Here is a 13,446-nt window from a genome sequence, read left to right as displayed (position 1 = left end):
AGGGTGCTATGGGTTACCGTAATTTAAATCTAGGAGCCTATGCCATTTAACAGTACAACAACATCATGGCTTGTGAATCAGGGTGCTATGGGTTTCTGTAATTTACATCTAGGAGTCTATGCCGTTTAGCAATACAACATTATGGCTTATGAATCAGGTTGCTATGGGTTTCTGTAATTTACATCTTGGAGCCAATGCCATTTAGCAATAAAACATCATGGCTTATGAATCAGGGTGCTATGGGTTACTGTAATTTACATCTAGTAGCCAATGCCGTTTAGCAGTACAGCATCATGGCTTATGAATCAGGGTGCTATGGGTTTCTGTAATTTACATCTAGGAGCCTATGCCGTTTAGTAGTACAACAACATCATGGCTTGTGAATCAGGGTGCTAAGAGTTACTGTAATTTATATCTAAGAGCCTATGCCGTTTTGCAATACAACATCAGGGCTTGTGAATCAAGGTACTATGGATTACTGTAATATACATCTAAGAGCCTATGCCGTTTAGGAATACAACATGAGGGCTTGAGAATCAGGGTGCTATGGGTTACTGTAATTTACATCTACGTGCCTATGCCATTTAGCAATACATCATGGCTTGTGAATCAGGGTGCTATGTGTTACTGTAATTTACTTCTAGGAGCCTATGACGTTTAGCAATACAACATCAGGGCATGTGAATCGGGGGGCAATGGGTTAATGTAATCTACTTCTAGGAGCCTATGCTTTTTAGCTATACAACATCATGGCTTGTGAATCAGGGTGTTATGGGTTACTGTAATTTACATATACGAGCGTATGCTATTTAGCAGCACAACAACATCATGGCTTATGAATCAGGGTGCTATGGGTTACTGTAATTTACATCTAGGAGCCTATGCTATTTAGCAGTACAACATCATGGCTTATGAATCAGGGAGCTATGGGTTAGTGTAATTTGCATCTAGGAGTCTATGCTGTTTAGCAATACAACATCAGTGTTTGTGAAACAGGGTGCTATAGGTTACTGTAATTTACGTCTAGTAGCCTATGCTATTTAGCATTACAACATCAGTGCTTGTGAATCAATGTGCTATGGTTTACTGTAATTTACATCTTGGAGCCTATGTCATTTAGCAGTACAACAACATCATGGCTTATAAATCAGGGTGCTATGGGTTTATGTAATTTATATCTAGGAGATTATGCCATTTAGCAGTACATCTTGGCTTGGGAATCAGGGTGCTATGGGTTTATGTAATTTACATCTAGGAGCCTATGCCGTTTAGCAATACAACGCTATGGCTTATGAATCAGCATGCTATGGGTTACGGTAATTTATATATACAAGCATATGCTGTTTAGCAGTACAACAACATCATGCCTTTTGAATCAGGGTGCTATGGGTAACTGTAATTTACATCTAGAAGCCTATGATATTTAGCAACACAACAACGTCATGTCCTGTGAATCAGGGTGCTATGGGTTACTGTAATTTACATCTAGGAGCCTATGCTGTTTAGCAGTACAACATCATGGCTTGTGAATCATGGAGCTGTGGGTTACTGTAATTTGCATCTAGGAGTTTATGCTGTTTAGCAATACAACATCAGTGTTTGTGAAACAGAGTGCTATAGGTTACTGTAATTTACATCTAGTAGCCTATGCTATTTAGCATTACATTAGTGCTTGTGAATCAAGTTGCTATGGTTTACTGTAATTTACATCTTGAAGCCTATGCCATTTAGCAGTACAACAACATCATGGCTTATGAATCAGGGTGTTATGGGTTACTGTAATTTACATCTAGGAGCCTATGCCATTTAGCAGTGCATCATGGCTTGTGAATCAGGGTGTTATGGCTTTTTGTGTAATTTACATCTAGGAGCCTATGCCGTTTTGCAATACAACATTATGGCTTATGAATCAGCGTGCTATGGGTTACTGTAATTTACATCTAGGAGCCTATGCCGTTTAGCAGTACAACAACATCATGGCTTTTGAATCAGGGTGCTATGGTTTACTGTAGTTTACATCGAGGAGCCTATGCCGTTTAGCAATACAACATCATGGCTTATGAATCAGGGTGCTATTGGTTACTGTAATTTACATCTAGGAGCCTATGCCGTTTAGCAGTACAGCAACATCATGGCTTGTGAATCAGGGTGCTAAGAGTTACTGTAATTTACATCTAGGAGCCTATGCCATTTAGCAATACAACATCAGGGCTTTTGAATCAGGGTGCTATTGGCCACTTAGCAGTACAACAACATCATGGCTTGTGAATCAGGGTGCTATGGGTTACTGTAGTTTACATCGAGGAGCCTATGCCATTTAGCAATACAACATCATGGCTTATGAATCAGGGTGCTATTGGTTACTGTAATTTGCATCTAGGAGCCTATGCCATTTAGCAGTACAACAACATCATGGCTTGTGAATAAGGGTGCTAAGTAATTTGCATCAAGGAGCCTATGCCGTTTAGCAATACAACATCAAGGCTTGTGAATCAGGGTACTATGGGTTACTGTAATTTACATCTAAGAGCCTATGCCGTTTAGAAATACAACATGAGGGCTTGAGAATCAGAGTGCTATGGGTTACTGTAATTTACATCTATGAGCCTATGCCGTTTAGCAATACAACATCATGGTTTGTGAATCAGGGTGCTATGTGTTACTGTAATTTACATCTAGGAGCCTATGCCATTTAGCCGTACAACAACATCATGGCTTTTGAATCAGGGTGCTATGAGATACTGTAATTTACATCCAGGAGCCTATGATGTTTAGCAATACAACATCAGGGCATGTGAATCAGGGGGCAGTGGGTTACTTTAATCTACTTATAGGAGCCTATGATTTTTAGCAATACATCATCATGGCTTGTGAATCAGGGTGCTATGGGTTACTGTAATTTATATATACGAGCATATGCTGTTTAGCAGTACAACAACATCATGGCTTGTGAATCAGGGTGCTATGGGTTAAGGTAATTTACATCTAGGAGCCTATGATATTTAGCAACACAACAACGTCATGTTCTGTGAATCAGGGTGCTATGGGTTACTGTAATATACATCTAGCAGCCCATGCTATTTAGTAGTACAACATCATGGCTTGTGAATCAGGGAGCTGTGGGTTACTGTAATTTGCATCTAGGAGTTTATGCTGTTCAGCAATACAACATCAGTGTTTGTGAAACAGGGTGCTATAGGTTACTGTAATTTACATCTAGTAGCCTATGCTATTTAGCATTGCAACATTAGTGCTTGTGAATCAAGGTGCTATGGTTTACTGTAATTTACATCTTGAAGCCTATGGCATTTAGCAGTACAACAGCATCATGGCTTATGAATCAGGGTGTTATGGGTTACTGTAATTTACATCTGGGAGCCTATGCCGTTTAGCAGTACATCATGGCTTGTGAATCAGGGTGCTATGGGTTTCTGTAACTGACATCTAGAAGCCTATGCCATTTAGCAATACAACATTATGGCTTATGAATCAACGTGCTATGGGTTACTGTAATTTGCTTCTAGGAGCCTCTGCCGTTTAGCAATACAACATCAGGGCTTGTGAATCAGGGTGCTATGGGTTACTGTAATTTACATCTAGGAGCCTATGCCGTTTAGCAATACAACATCATGGCTTGTGAATCATGGAGCTATGGGTTACTGTAATTTACATCTAGGAGCCAATGCCATTTAGCAATAAAACATCATGGCTTGTGAATTAGGGTGCTATGGGTTACTGTAATTTACATCTAGGAGCCTATGACATTTAGCAATACAACATCATGGCTTGTGAATCAGGGTGCTATGGGTTACTGTAATTTACATCTCAGTGCCGATGCCATTTAGGAATACAACGTCATGGCTTGTGAATCTGGATACTATGTGTTACTGTAATTTACTTCTAGGAAACTATGCCATTTAGCAGTACAACAACATCATGGCTTGTGAATCAGGGTTCTATGGGTTACTATAATTTACATCTAGAAGCCTCTGCCATTTAGCAATACAACATCAGGGCATGTGAATCAAGGGGCTGTGGGTTACTGTAATTTACTTCTTGGAGCCTATGCCGTTTAGTAATTTACTTCTTGGAGCCTATGCCATTTAGTAATACAGCATCATGGCTTGTGAATCAGGGTGCTATGGATTACTGTAATTTGCATATGCCAGGATATGCTGCTTAGCAGTACAACAACATCATGGCTTGTGAATCAGGATGCTATGTGTTACTGTAATTTACATTTCGGAGCCTTTGCCATTTAGCAGTACAACAACATCATGGCTAGTGAATCAGGGTGCTATGGGTAAGTGTAATTTACATCTTGGAGCCTATGCCATTTAGCAGTACAACATCAGGGCTTGTGAATCAGGGAGCTATTGGTTACTGTAATATACATCTAGGAGCCTATGCCGTTTAGCAGTACAACATCAGTGCTTGTGAATCAGGGTGGTATGGGTTACTGTAATTTACATCTAGGAGCCTATGCTATTTAGGAATATAGCATCAGTTCTTGTGAGTCAGGGTGCTATGGGTTACTGTAATTTACATCTAGGAGCCTATGCCATTTAGCAATACAACATCATGGCTTTTGAATCAGGCTGCTATGGGTTGCTGTAATTTACATCTAGGAGCCTGTGTCATTTAGCAATACAACGTCATGGCTTGTGAATCTGGGTTTTATGGGTTACTGTAATTTACATCTAGGAGCCTATGCCATTTAGCAGTACATCAGGGCTTGTGAATCAGAGTGCTATGGGTTAATGTAATTTACATCTAGGAGGCTATGCCTTTTAGCAGTACAACATCAGGGCTTGTGAATCAGGGTGCTATGGGCTAATGTAGTTTACATCTGGGGGCCTATGCCATTTAGCAATACAAAATCACGGCTTGTGAATCAGGGTGCTCTGAGTTACTATAATTAACAACTAGGAGCCTATGCCATTTAGCAATACAACATCAGGGCTTGTGAATCATTGTGCTATATTGGTTACTCTAAATTACATCTAGGAGCCTATGCCGTTTAGCAATATATCCTCATGGCTTGTGAATCAGGGTGCTATGTGTTACTGTAATTTACATTTAGGAGCCTATGCCGTTTAGCAACATAACATCATGGCTTATGAATCAGGATGCTATGTTTTACTATAAGTTTCATCTAGGAGCCTATGCCATTTAGCAATACAACATCATGGCTTGTGAATCAGGGTGCTATGGGTTACTGCATTGTGGGAGCCTATGCCATTTTGCAGTACAACAACATCAGGACTTGTGAATCAGGGTGCTATGGGTTACTGTAATTTACATCTTGGAGCCTATGCTATTTAGCAGTACAACCACATTAGGGCTTGTGAATCAGGGTGCTATGGGTTACTGTAATTTACATCTAGGGGCCTATGCCATTTAGCAATACAACATCATGGCTTATGAATCAGGGTGCTATGGGTTACTGTAATTTACATCTAATAGCCTATGCCATTTATTCTACAGAGGAAGAGGCTGGCGAAGAAGAAGTGGGATTTTCAAAGAGCTGAAGAAAGTAGACAGGAGTATAAGGAGATGAGGAGCATGGCAAAGAGACCGGTGGCGAAGTCTAAGGATAAGGCATATGGAGTGTTGTATGAAAGGTTGGACACTAAAGAGGAAGAAAAGGACCTGTACCGATTGGGAAGACAGAGGGACCGAGCTGGGAAAGATGTGCAGCAGGTAAGGGTGATAAAGGACAGTGAGAGAAACGTACTCACAAGTGAGGAGTGTGTGTTGAGCAGATGGAAAGAGTACTTTGAGTGGCTGATGAATGAAGAGAATGAGAGAGAGAGTATGGATGATATGGGGATAGTTAATCAGGAAATGAAACAGATTAGCAAGGAGGAAGTACGGACAGCTATGAAGAGGATGGAGAATGAAAAGGCTGTTGGTTCCAGTGACATACCAGTGAAAGCGTGAAGGTGCTTAGGAGAAATGGCAGTGGAGTTTTTAACCAGATTGTTTAATGAAATCTTGGAAAGTCAGGGGATGCCTGAGGAGTGGAGAAAAAAGTGTTTTGGTACCTATTTTTAAAAATAAGGGTGATGTGCAGAGCTGTAGTAACTACAGAAGGATAAAACTGATCAGTCACAGCTTGAAGTTTATTTATTTATGTTATTTATTTATTTATTTATATTTGTTGACCGGGAGTGTCCGACTGGACGTAGGTCCATTTTCAGCGGAGGCCCGGGGAGAAAACCTCCACAGTTAAAATAAACAGAAAGTAGTTGCATTGGATTACATAGCGATTAACAATTATGTTAATTTATAATATATATATATATATATATATATATATATATATATATATATATATATATATATATATATATATATATATATATATATATATATATATATATATATATATATATATATATATATATATATATATATATATATATATATATATATATATATATATATATATATATATATATATATATATATATATATATATATATATATATATATATATATATATATATATATATATAATTTATAATAATAAACAAGTTATGAGAAAGAGTGGTAGAAGCTAGGTTAAGAAGGGAGGTGATGATTAGTGATCAGCTGTATGGTTTCATGTCGGGAAGGAGAGCTACAGATGCAACGTCTGCTCTGAGAGTGTTGATGGAGAAATATAGAGAAGGTCAGAAGGAGTTGCATTATGTTTTTGTGGACTTGAAGAAAGCATATGATAGGGTGCCTAAAGAGGAGTTGTGGTATTTTATGAGGAAGTCAGGAGTGGCAGAGAAGTATGTAAGAGTGATACAGGATATGTACAAGGGTAGTGTGACAGTGGTGAAGTCTGCAGTGGGAATGATAGATATGTTTAAGATGGAGGTGGGATTACATCAAGGATCAGGTCTGAGCCCTTTCTTATTTGCAGTGGTGATGGACAGGTTGACAGACAAGATCTGACAGGAGGCCCCATGGACTAGGATGTTTGCAGATGACATTGTGATCTGTAGTGAGAGTAGGGACCAGGTTGATGAGACCCTGGAGAGGTGGAGATATGCTCTAGAGAGGAGAGGAATGAATGTCAGCAGGACTAAATCAGAATCTGTGTGTGTGAATTATAGGGAGGATAGAGGAATGGTGAGGATGCAGGGAGTAGACTTGGCGAAGGTGGATGAGTTTAAGTACTTAGGATCAACAGTTCAGAGTAATGGTGAGTGTGGAAGACAGGTGAAGAAGAGAGTATAGGCAGGGTGGAATGGGTGAAGAAGAGTGTCAGGAGTGATTTGTGACAGACGGGTACCAGTAAGAGTGAAACGGAAGGTCTACAAGAGGGTAGTGAGACTCGCTATGTTGTATGGTTTGGAGACGGTGGCATTGACAAAAAGGCAGGAGTCAGAGCTGAAAGTGGCAGAGTTAAAGATGTTAAGATTTGCACTGGGTGTGACAAGGATGGACAGGATTAGGAATCAGTATATTAGCAGGTCAGCTCAGGTTGGATGGTTTGGAGACCAAGTCAGAGAGGCGAGATTGCATTGGTCTGGACATGTGCTGAGGAGGGATGCTGGGTATATTCGGAAAAGGATGCTAAGGATGGAGCTGCCAGGTAAGAGGAAAAGAGGAAGGCCTAAGTTAAGGTTTATGGATGTGGTTAGTGAGGACATGCAGGTGGTTGGTGTGACACAGCAATATGCAGAGGACAGGAAGAAAGGAAACAGATGATCCGCTGTGGCAACCCCTAACGGGAAAAGCCAAAAGAGAAGAAGAAGAAGCCTATGCCACTTAGCAGTACAACATCAGGGCTTGTGAATCAGGGTGCTATGGGTTACTACAATTTACATCTAGGAACCTATGCCATATAGCAGTACAACAACATTGTGGCTTGTGAATCAGGGTGCTATGGGTTACTGTAATTTACATCTAAGAGCCAATGTTTTTTAGCAATACAACATCATGGATTGTGAATCATAGTGCTATGAGTTTCTGCAATTTACGTCTAGGAGCCTTGCATTAAAACATTATGGCTTGTGAATCAGGGTGCTATGGTTTACTGTAATTTACATCTAGGAGCCTATGCCATTTAGCAATACAGCAACATGGCTTGTGAATGAAGGTGCTATGGGGTATGTAATTTCCTTCTAGGAGCCTATGCCATTTAGCAATATAATATCATGGCTTGTGAATCAGGGTGCTATGGGTTGCTGTAATTTACATCTAGGAGCCACTGCCATTTAGCAGTACAACAACATCATGGCTTGTGAATCAGGGTGCTATGGGTTGCTGTTATTTACACCTAGGAGCCACTGCCATTTAGCAGTACAATGTCATGGCTTATGAATCAGGGTGCTATGGATTACTACAATTTACATCTAGGAGCCTATGCCATTTAGCAATATAACATCATGGCTTGTGAATCAGGGTGCTATTGGTTACTGTAATTTACATCTAGGAGCCTATGCCATTTAGTAGTACAACATCATGGCTTATGAATCAAGGTGCTATGGGTTACTGGAATTTACATGTAGGAGCCTGTGCCGTTTAGCAGTACAACAACATCATGGCTTATGAATGAGGGTGCTATGTGTTTCTGTAATTTACATCTAGGAACCTATGCCGTTGAGAGTACAACAACATCATGGCTTGTGAATCAGGGTGCTATGGGTTACTGTAATTTACATCTAGGAGCCTATGCCATTTAGCAATACAGCATCATGGCTTATGAATCAGGGTACTATGGGTTACTGTAATTTACATCTAGGAACCTATGCCGTTTAGCAATACATCAGGGCTTGTGAATCAGGGTGCTATGGGTTACTGTAATTTACATCTAGGAGCCTATGCCGTTTAGCAATACAACATCATGGCTTGTGAATCAGGCTGCTATGGGTTATTTTATTTACATCTAGGAGCCTACGCTGTTTAGCAGTACAACATCAGAGCATGTGAATTAGGGTGCTATGGGTTACTGTAATTTCATCTAGCAGCCTATGCTGTTTAGCAATACATCAGGGCTTGTGAATCAGGGTGCTATGGGTTATTTCTAATTTACATCTAGGAGCCTGTGCCATTTAGCAATACAATGTCATGGCTTATAAATCAGGGTGCTATGGTTTACTGTAATTTACATCTAGGAGCCTATGCCATTTAGCAGTACAACAACATCATGGCTTGTTATTCAGGGTGCTATGGGTTACTGTAATTTACATCTAGGAGCCTATGCCGTTTAGCAAAACAACATCAAGCCATGTGAATTAAGGTGCTATGGGATACTGTAATTTACATCTAGGAGCCAATGCTGTTTAGCAACACAACATCAGGTCTTGTGAATCAGGGTACTATGGGTTACATCTAGGAGCCTGTGCCATTTAGCAATACAATGTCATGGCTTGTAAATCAAGGTGCTGTGGGTTACTGTAATTTACATCTAGGAGCCTATGCCATTAAGCAGTAGAACATCATGGCTTGTCAATTAGGGTTCTATGGGTTACTGTAATTTACCTCTAGGAGCCTATGTTGTTTAGCAGTATAACATCAGGGCATGTGAATCAGGGTGCTATGGCTTACTTTAATTTAGGTCTAGGACCCTATGCTATTTAGCAGTACAACAACATCAGGGCTTGTGAATCAGGGCTCTTTTGTTTACTGTAATTTACATCTAGGAGCCTATGCCATTTTGCAATACAACATCATGGCTTATGAATCATGGTACTTTGGGTTACTGTAATTTACATCTAGGAGCCTATGCCATTTAGCAATACAACGTCATGGCTTGTGAATCGTAGTGCTATGGGTTTTTGTAATTTACATCTAGGAACCTGTGACAATTAGCAATACAACATCATGACTTGTGAATCAGGGTACTATGGGTTACTGTATTTTACTTTTAGCAGCCTATGCCATTTAGCAATACAACATCATGGCTTGTGAATCAAGCTGCTATGGATTACTGTTATTTACATCTACAAGCCTTTGCCGTTTAGCAATACAACATCATGACTTGTGAATTAGGGTGCTAATGGGTACTGTACTTTACAGCTAGGAGCCTATTCTGTTTATCAATACATCAAAGCTTGTGAATCAGGGTGTCATGGGTTATTGTAATTTACATCTAGGAGCCTATGCCATTTAGCAGTGCAACAATATCATGGAGTATGAATCAGGGTGCTATGGGTTACTGTAATTTACATCTAGGAGTCTATGCCGTTTAGCAATACAATATCATGGCTTATGAATCAGGGTGCTATGGATCACTATAATTTACATCTAGGAGCCTATGCCATTTATCAATACAACATCAGGGCTTGTGAATCAGGGTGCTATGGGTTACTGTAATTTACAGCTAGCAGCCTATGCCGTTTAGCAATACAACATCATGGCTTGTGAATCAGGGTGCTATGGGTTACTGTAATTTACATCTAGGAGCCTATGTCGTTTAGCAATACAACATCATGGCTTGTGAATTAGAGTGCTAATGGGTACTGTACTTTACAGCTAGGAGCCTATGCTGTTTAGCAATACATCAAAACTTGTGAATCAAGGTGTTATGGGTTATTGTAATTTACGTCTAGGAGCCTATGCTATTTAGCCATACAACATCAAAGCTTGTGAATCGGGGTGCTATGGGTTACTGTAATTTACATCTAGAAGCCTATGCTAGTTAGCAGTACAACAACATCAGGGATTGTGAATCAGGGTGTTAAGGGTTACTGTAATTTACATCAAGGTGCCTATGCCATTTAGCATTACAACATCATGGCTTGTGAATCAGGGTGCTATGGGTTACTGTAATTTACATCTAAGAACCTATGTGTTTAGGAATACAACATCAGGGCTTGAGAATCGGGGTGCTATGGGTTACTTTAATTTACATCTACGAGCCTATGCCATTTAGCATTACAACAACATCATGGCTTGTGAATCAGGGTGCTATGGCTAACTGTAATTTACATTTAGGGGCCTAGGCCATTTAGCAATACATCAGGTCATGTGAATAAGGGGGCTATGGGTTACTGTAATTTACTTCTAGGAGCCTGTGCTTTTTAGAAATACAACATCATGGCTTGTGATTCAGGGTGCTTATGGTTACTGTAATTTACATATACGACCATATGCTGTTTTGCAGTACAACAACATCATGGCTTGTTAATCAGGGTGCTAACGGTTACTGTAATTTACATCTAGGAGCCTATGATATTTAGCAATACAACAACGTCATGGCTTCTGAATTAGGGTGCTATGGGTTACTGTAGTTTACATCTAGCAGCTTATGCTATTTAGCTGTACAACATCATGGCTTGTGAATCAGGGAGCTGTGCGTTACTATAATTTACATGTAGGAGCCTATGCCCTTTAGCAATAAAACATCAGTGCTTGTGAATCAGGGTGCTATGGGTTACTGTAATTTACATCTAGGAGCCTATGCCATTTAGCAAAACAACATCAGTGCTTGTGAATCAGGGTGCTATGGGTTACTGCAATTTACATCTAGGAGCCTGTGCCATTTAGCAATACAATGTCAGGGCTTGTGAATTAGGGTGCTATGGGTTACTGTAATTTACATCTAGGAACCTATGCCATTAACAATACAACAAACATCATGACTTGTGAATCAGGGTGCTGTGGGTTACTGTAATTTTCATCTAGGAGCCTTTACTATTTAGCTGTACAACATCACGGCTTGTGAATCAGAGTGCTATGGGTTAATGTCATTTACATCTAGAAGGCTATGCCGTTTAGCAACAGAACATCAGGGCTTGTGAATCAGGGTGCTATGGGTTATTGTAATTTACATCTAGGAGCCTATGCCATTTAGCAATACAACATCATGGCTTGTGAATCAGGGGTCTATGGGTTACTGTAATTAACATCTAGGAGCCTATGCCATTTAGCAATACAGCATTAGGGCTTGTGAATCATTGTGCTATGGGTTACTGTAATTTACATCTAGGAGCCTATGCCATTTAGCAATACAACATCACGGCTTGTGAATCAGGGTGCTGTGGGTTACTGTAATTTACAACTAGGAACCTATGCCATTTAGGAACACAACTTCATGGCTTATGAATCAGGGTGCTATGGGTTACTATAATTTACATCTAGGAGCCTGTGCTATTTAGAAATACAACATCATGGCTTATGAATCAGGGTGCTATGGGTTATTGTAATTTTCATCTAGGAGCCTATGCACATTTAGCAGTACAACAACATCACGGCTTGTAAATCAGGGTGCTATGGGTTACTGTAATTTACATCTAGGAAGCTACGCTACTTAGAAGTACATCCACATCAGGGCTTGTGAATTAGGGTGCTATGGGTTACTGTAATTTACATCTAGGAGCCTATGCTATGTAGCAGTACAACAACATCAGGGCTTGTGAATCAGGGTGCTATGAGTTACTGTAATTTACATCTTGGAGCCTGTGCCATTTAGCAATACAAGAGCATCATGGCTTGTGAATCTGGTTGCTATGGGTTACTTTAATTTACATCTAGGAGCCTATGCTGTTTTGCAGTACAACATCATGACTTGTGAATCAGGGTGCTATGGGTACTGTGATTTATATCTAGGAGGCAATGCCATTTAGCAGTACAACAACATCAGCACTTGTGAATCAGGGTGCTATGGGTTACTGTAATTTACATCTTACAGCCTTTGCCATTTAGCAATACAACATCATGGCTTGTGAGTCTGGTTTTTATGGGTTATTGTAATTTACAACTAGGAGACTATGCCATTTAGCAGTAAAGCGACATCATGGCTTGTGAATCAGGGTTCTATGGGTTACTGTAATTTACCTCTGGGAGCCTATGCCATTTAGCAGTACAACAACATCATGGCTTGTGAATCAGGGTGCTATGGGTTACTGTAATTTACATCTAGGAGCCTATGCCATTTAGCAATACAACATCAGGGCTTGTGAATCAGGGTGCAATGGGTTACTGTAATTTACATCTAATAGCCTATGTCATTTAGTAATACCGCATCATGGCTTGTGAATCAAAGTGCTATGGGTTACTATAATTTACATCTAGGAGCCTATGCATTTAGCAATACAACAACATCATGGTTTGTGAATCAAGGTGCTATGGGTTAATGTAATTTACATCAAGGATCCTATGCCGTTTAGCAATACATCATCATGGCTTGTGAATCAGTGCGCTATGAGTTACTGTAATTTACATCTAGGAGCCTATGCCATTTAGCAATATAACATCAGGGCTTGTGAATTAGGGTGCTGTGGGTTACTGTAATTTACATCCAGGAGCCTATGCTATTTAGCAACACAACATCAGGGCTTGTGAATCAGGGTGTGATTGGTTACTGTAATTTACATCTTGGAGGCTATGCTATTTAGCAGTAGAACAACATCAGTGCTTGTGAATCAGGGTGGTTATTGTTACTGTAATTTACATCTAGGAGCCTATGCCATTTAGCTGTACAATACCATCACGGCTTGTGAA

Source organism: Protopterus annectens, chromosome 1.part1 (genome assembly GCF_019279795.1).
Source record: "Protopterus annectens isolate FY-2018-M chromosome 1.part1, PAN1.0, whole genome shotgun sequence".
Classification (NCBI taxonomy): domain Eukaryota; kingdom Metazoa; phylum Chordata; order Ceratodontiformes; family Protopteridae; genus Protopterus; species Protopterus annectens.
This window is presented reverse-complemented; position numbering follows the sequence as displayed.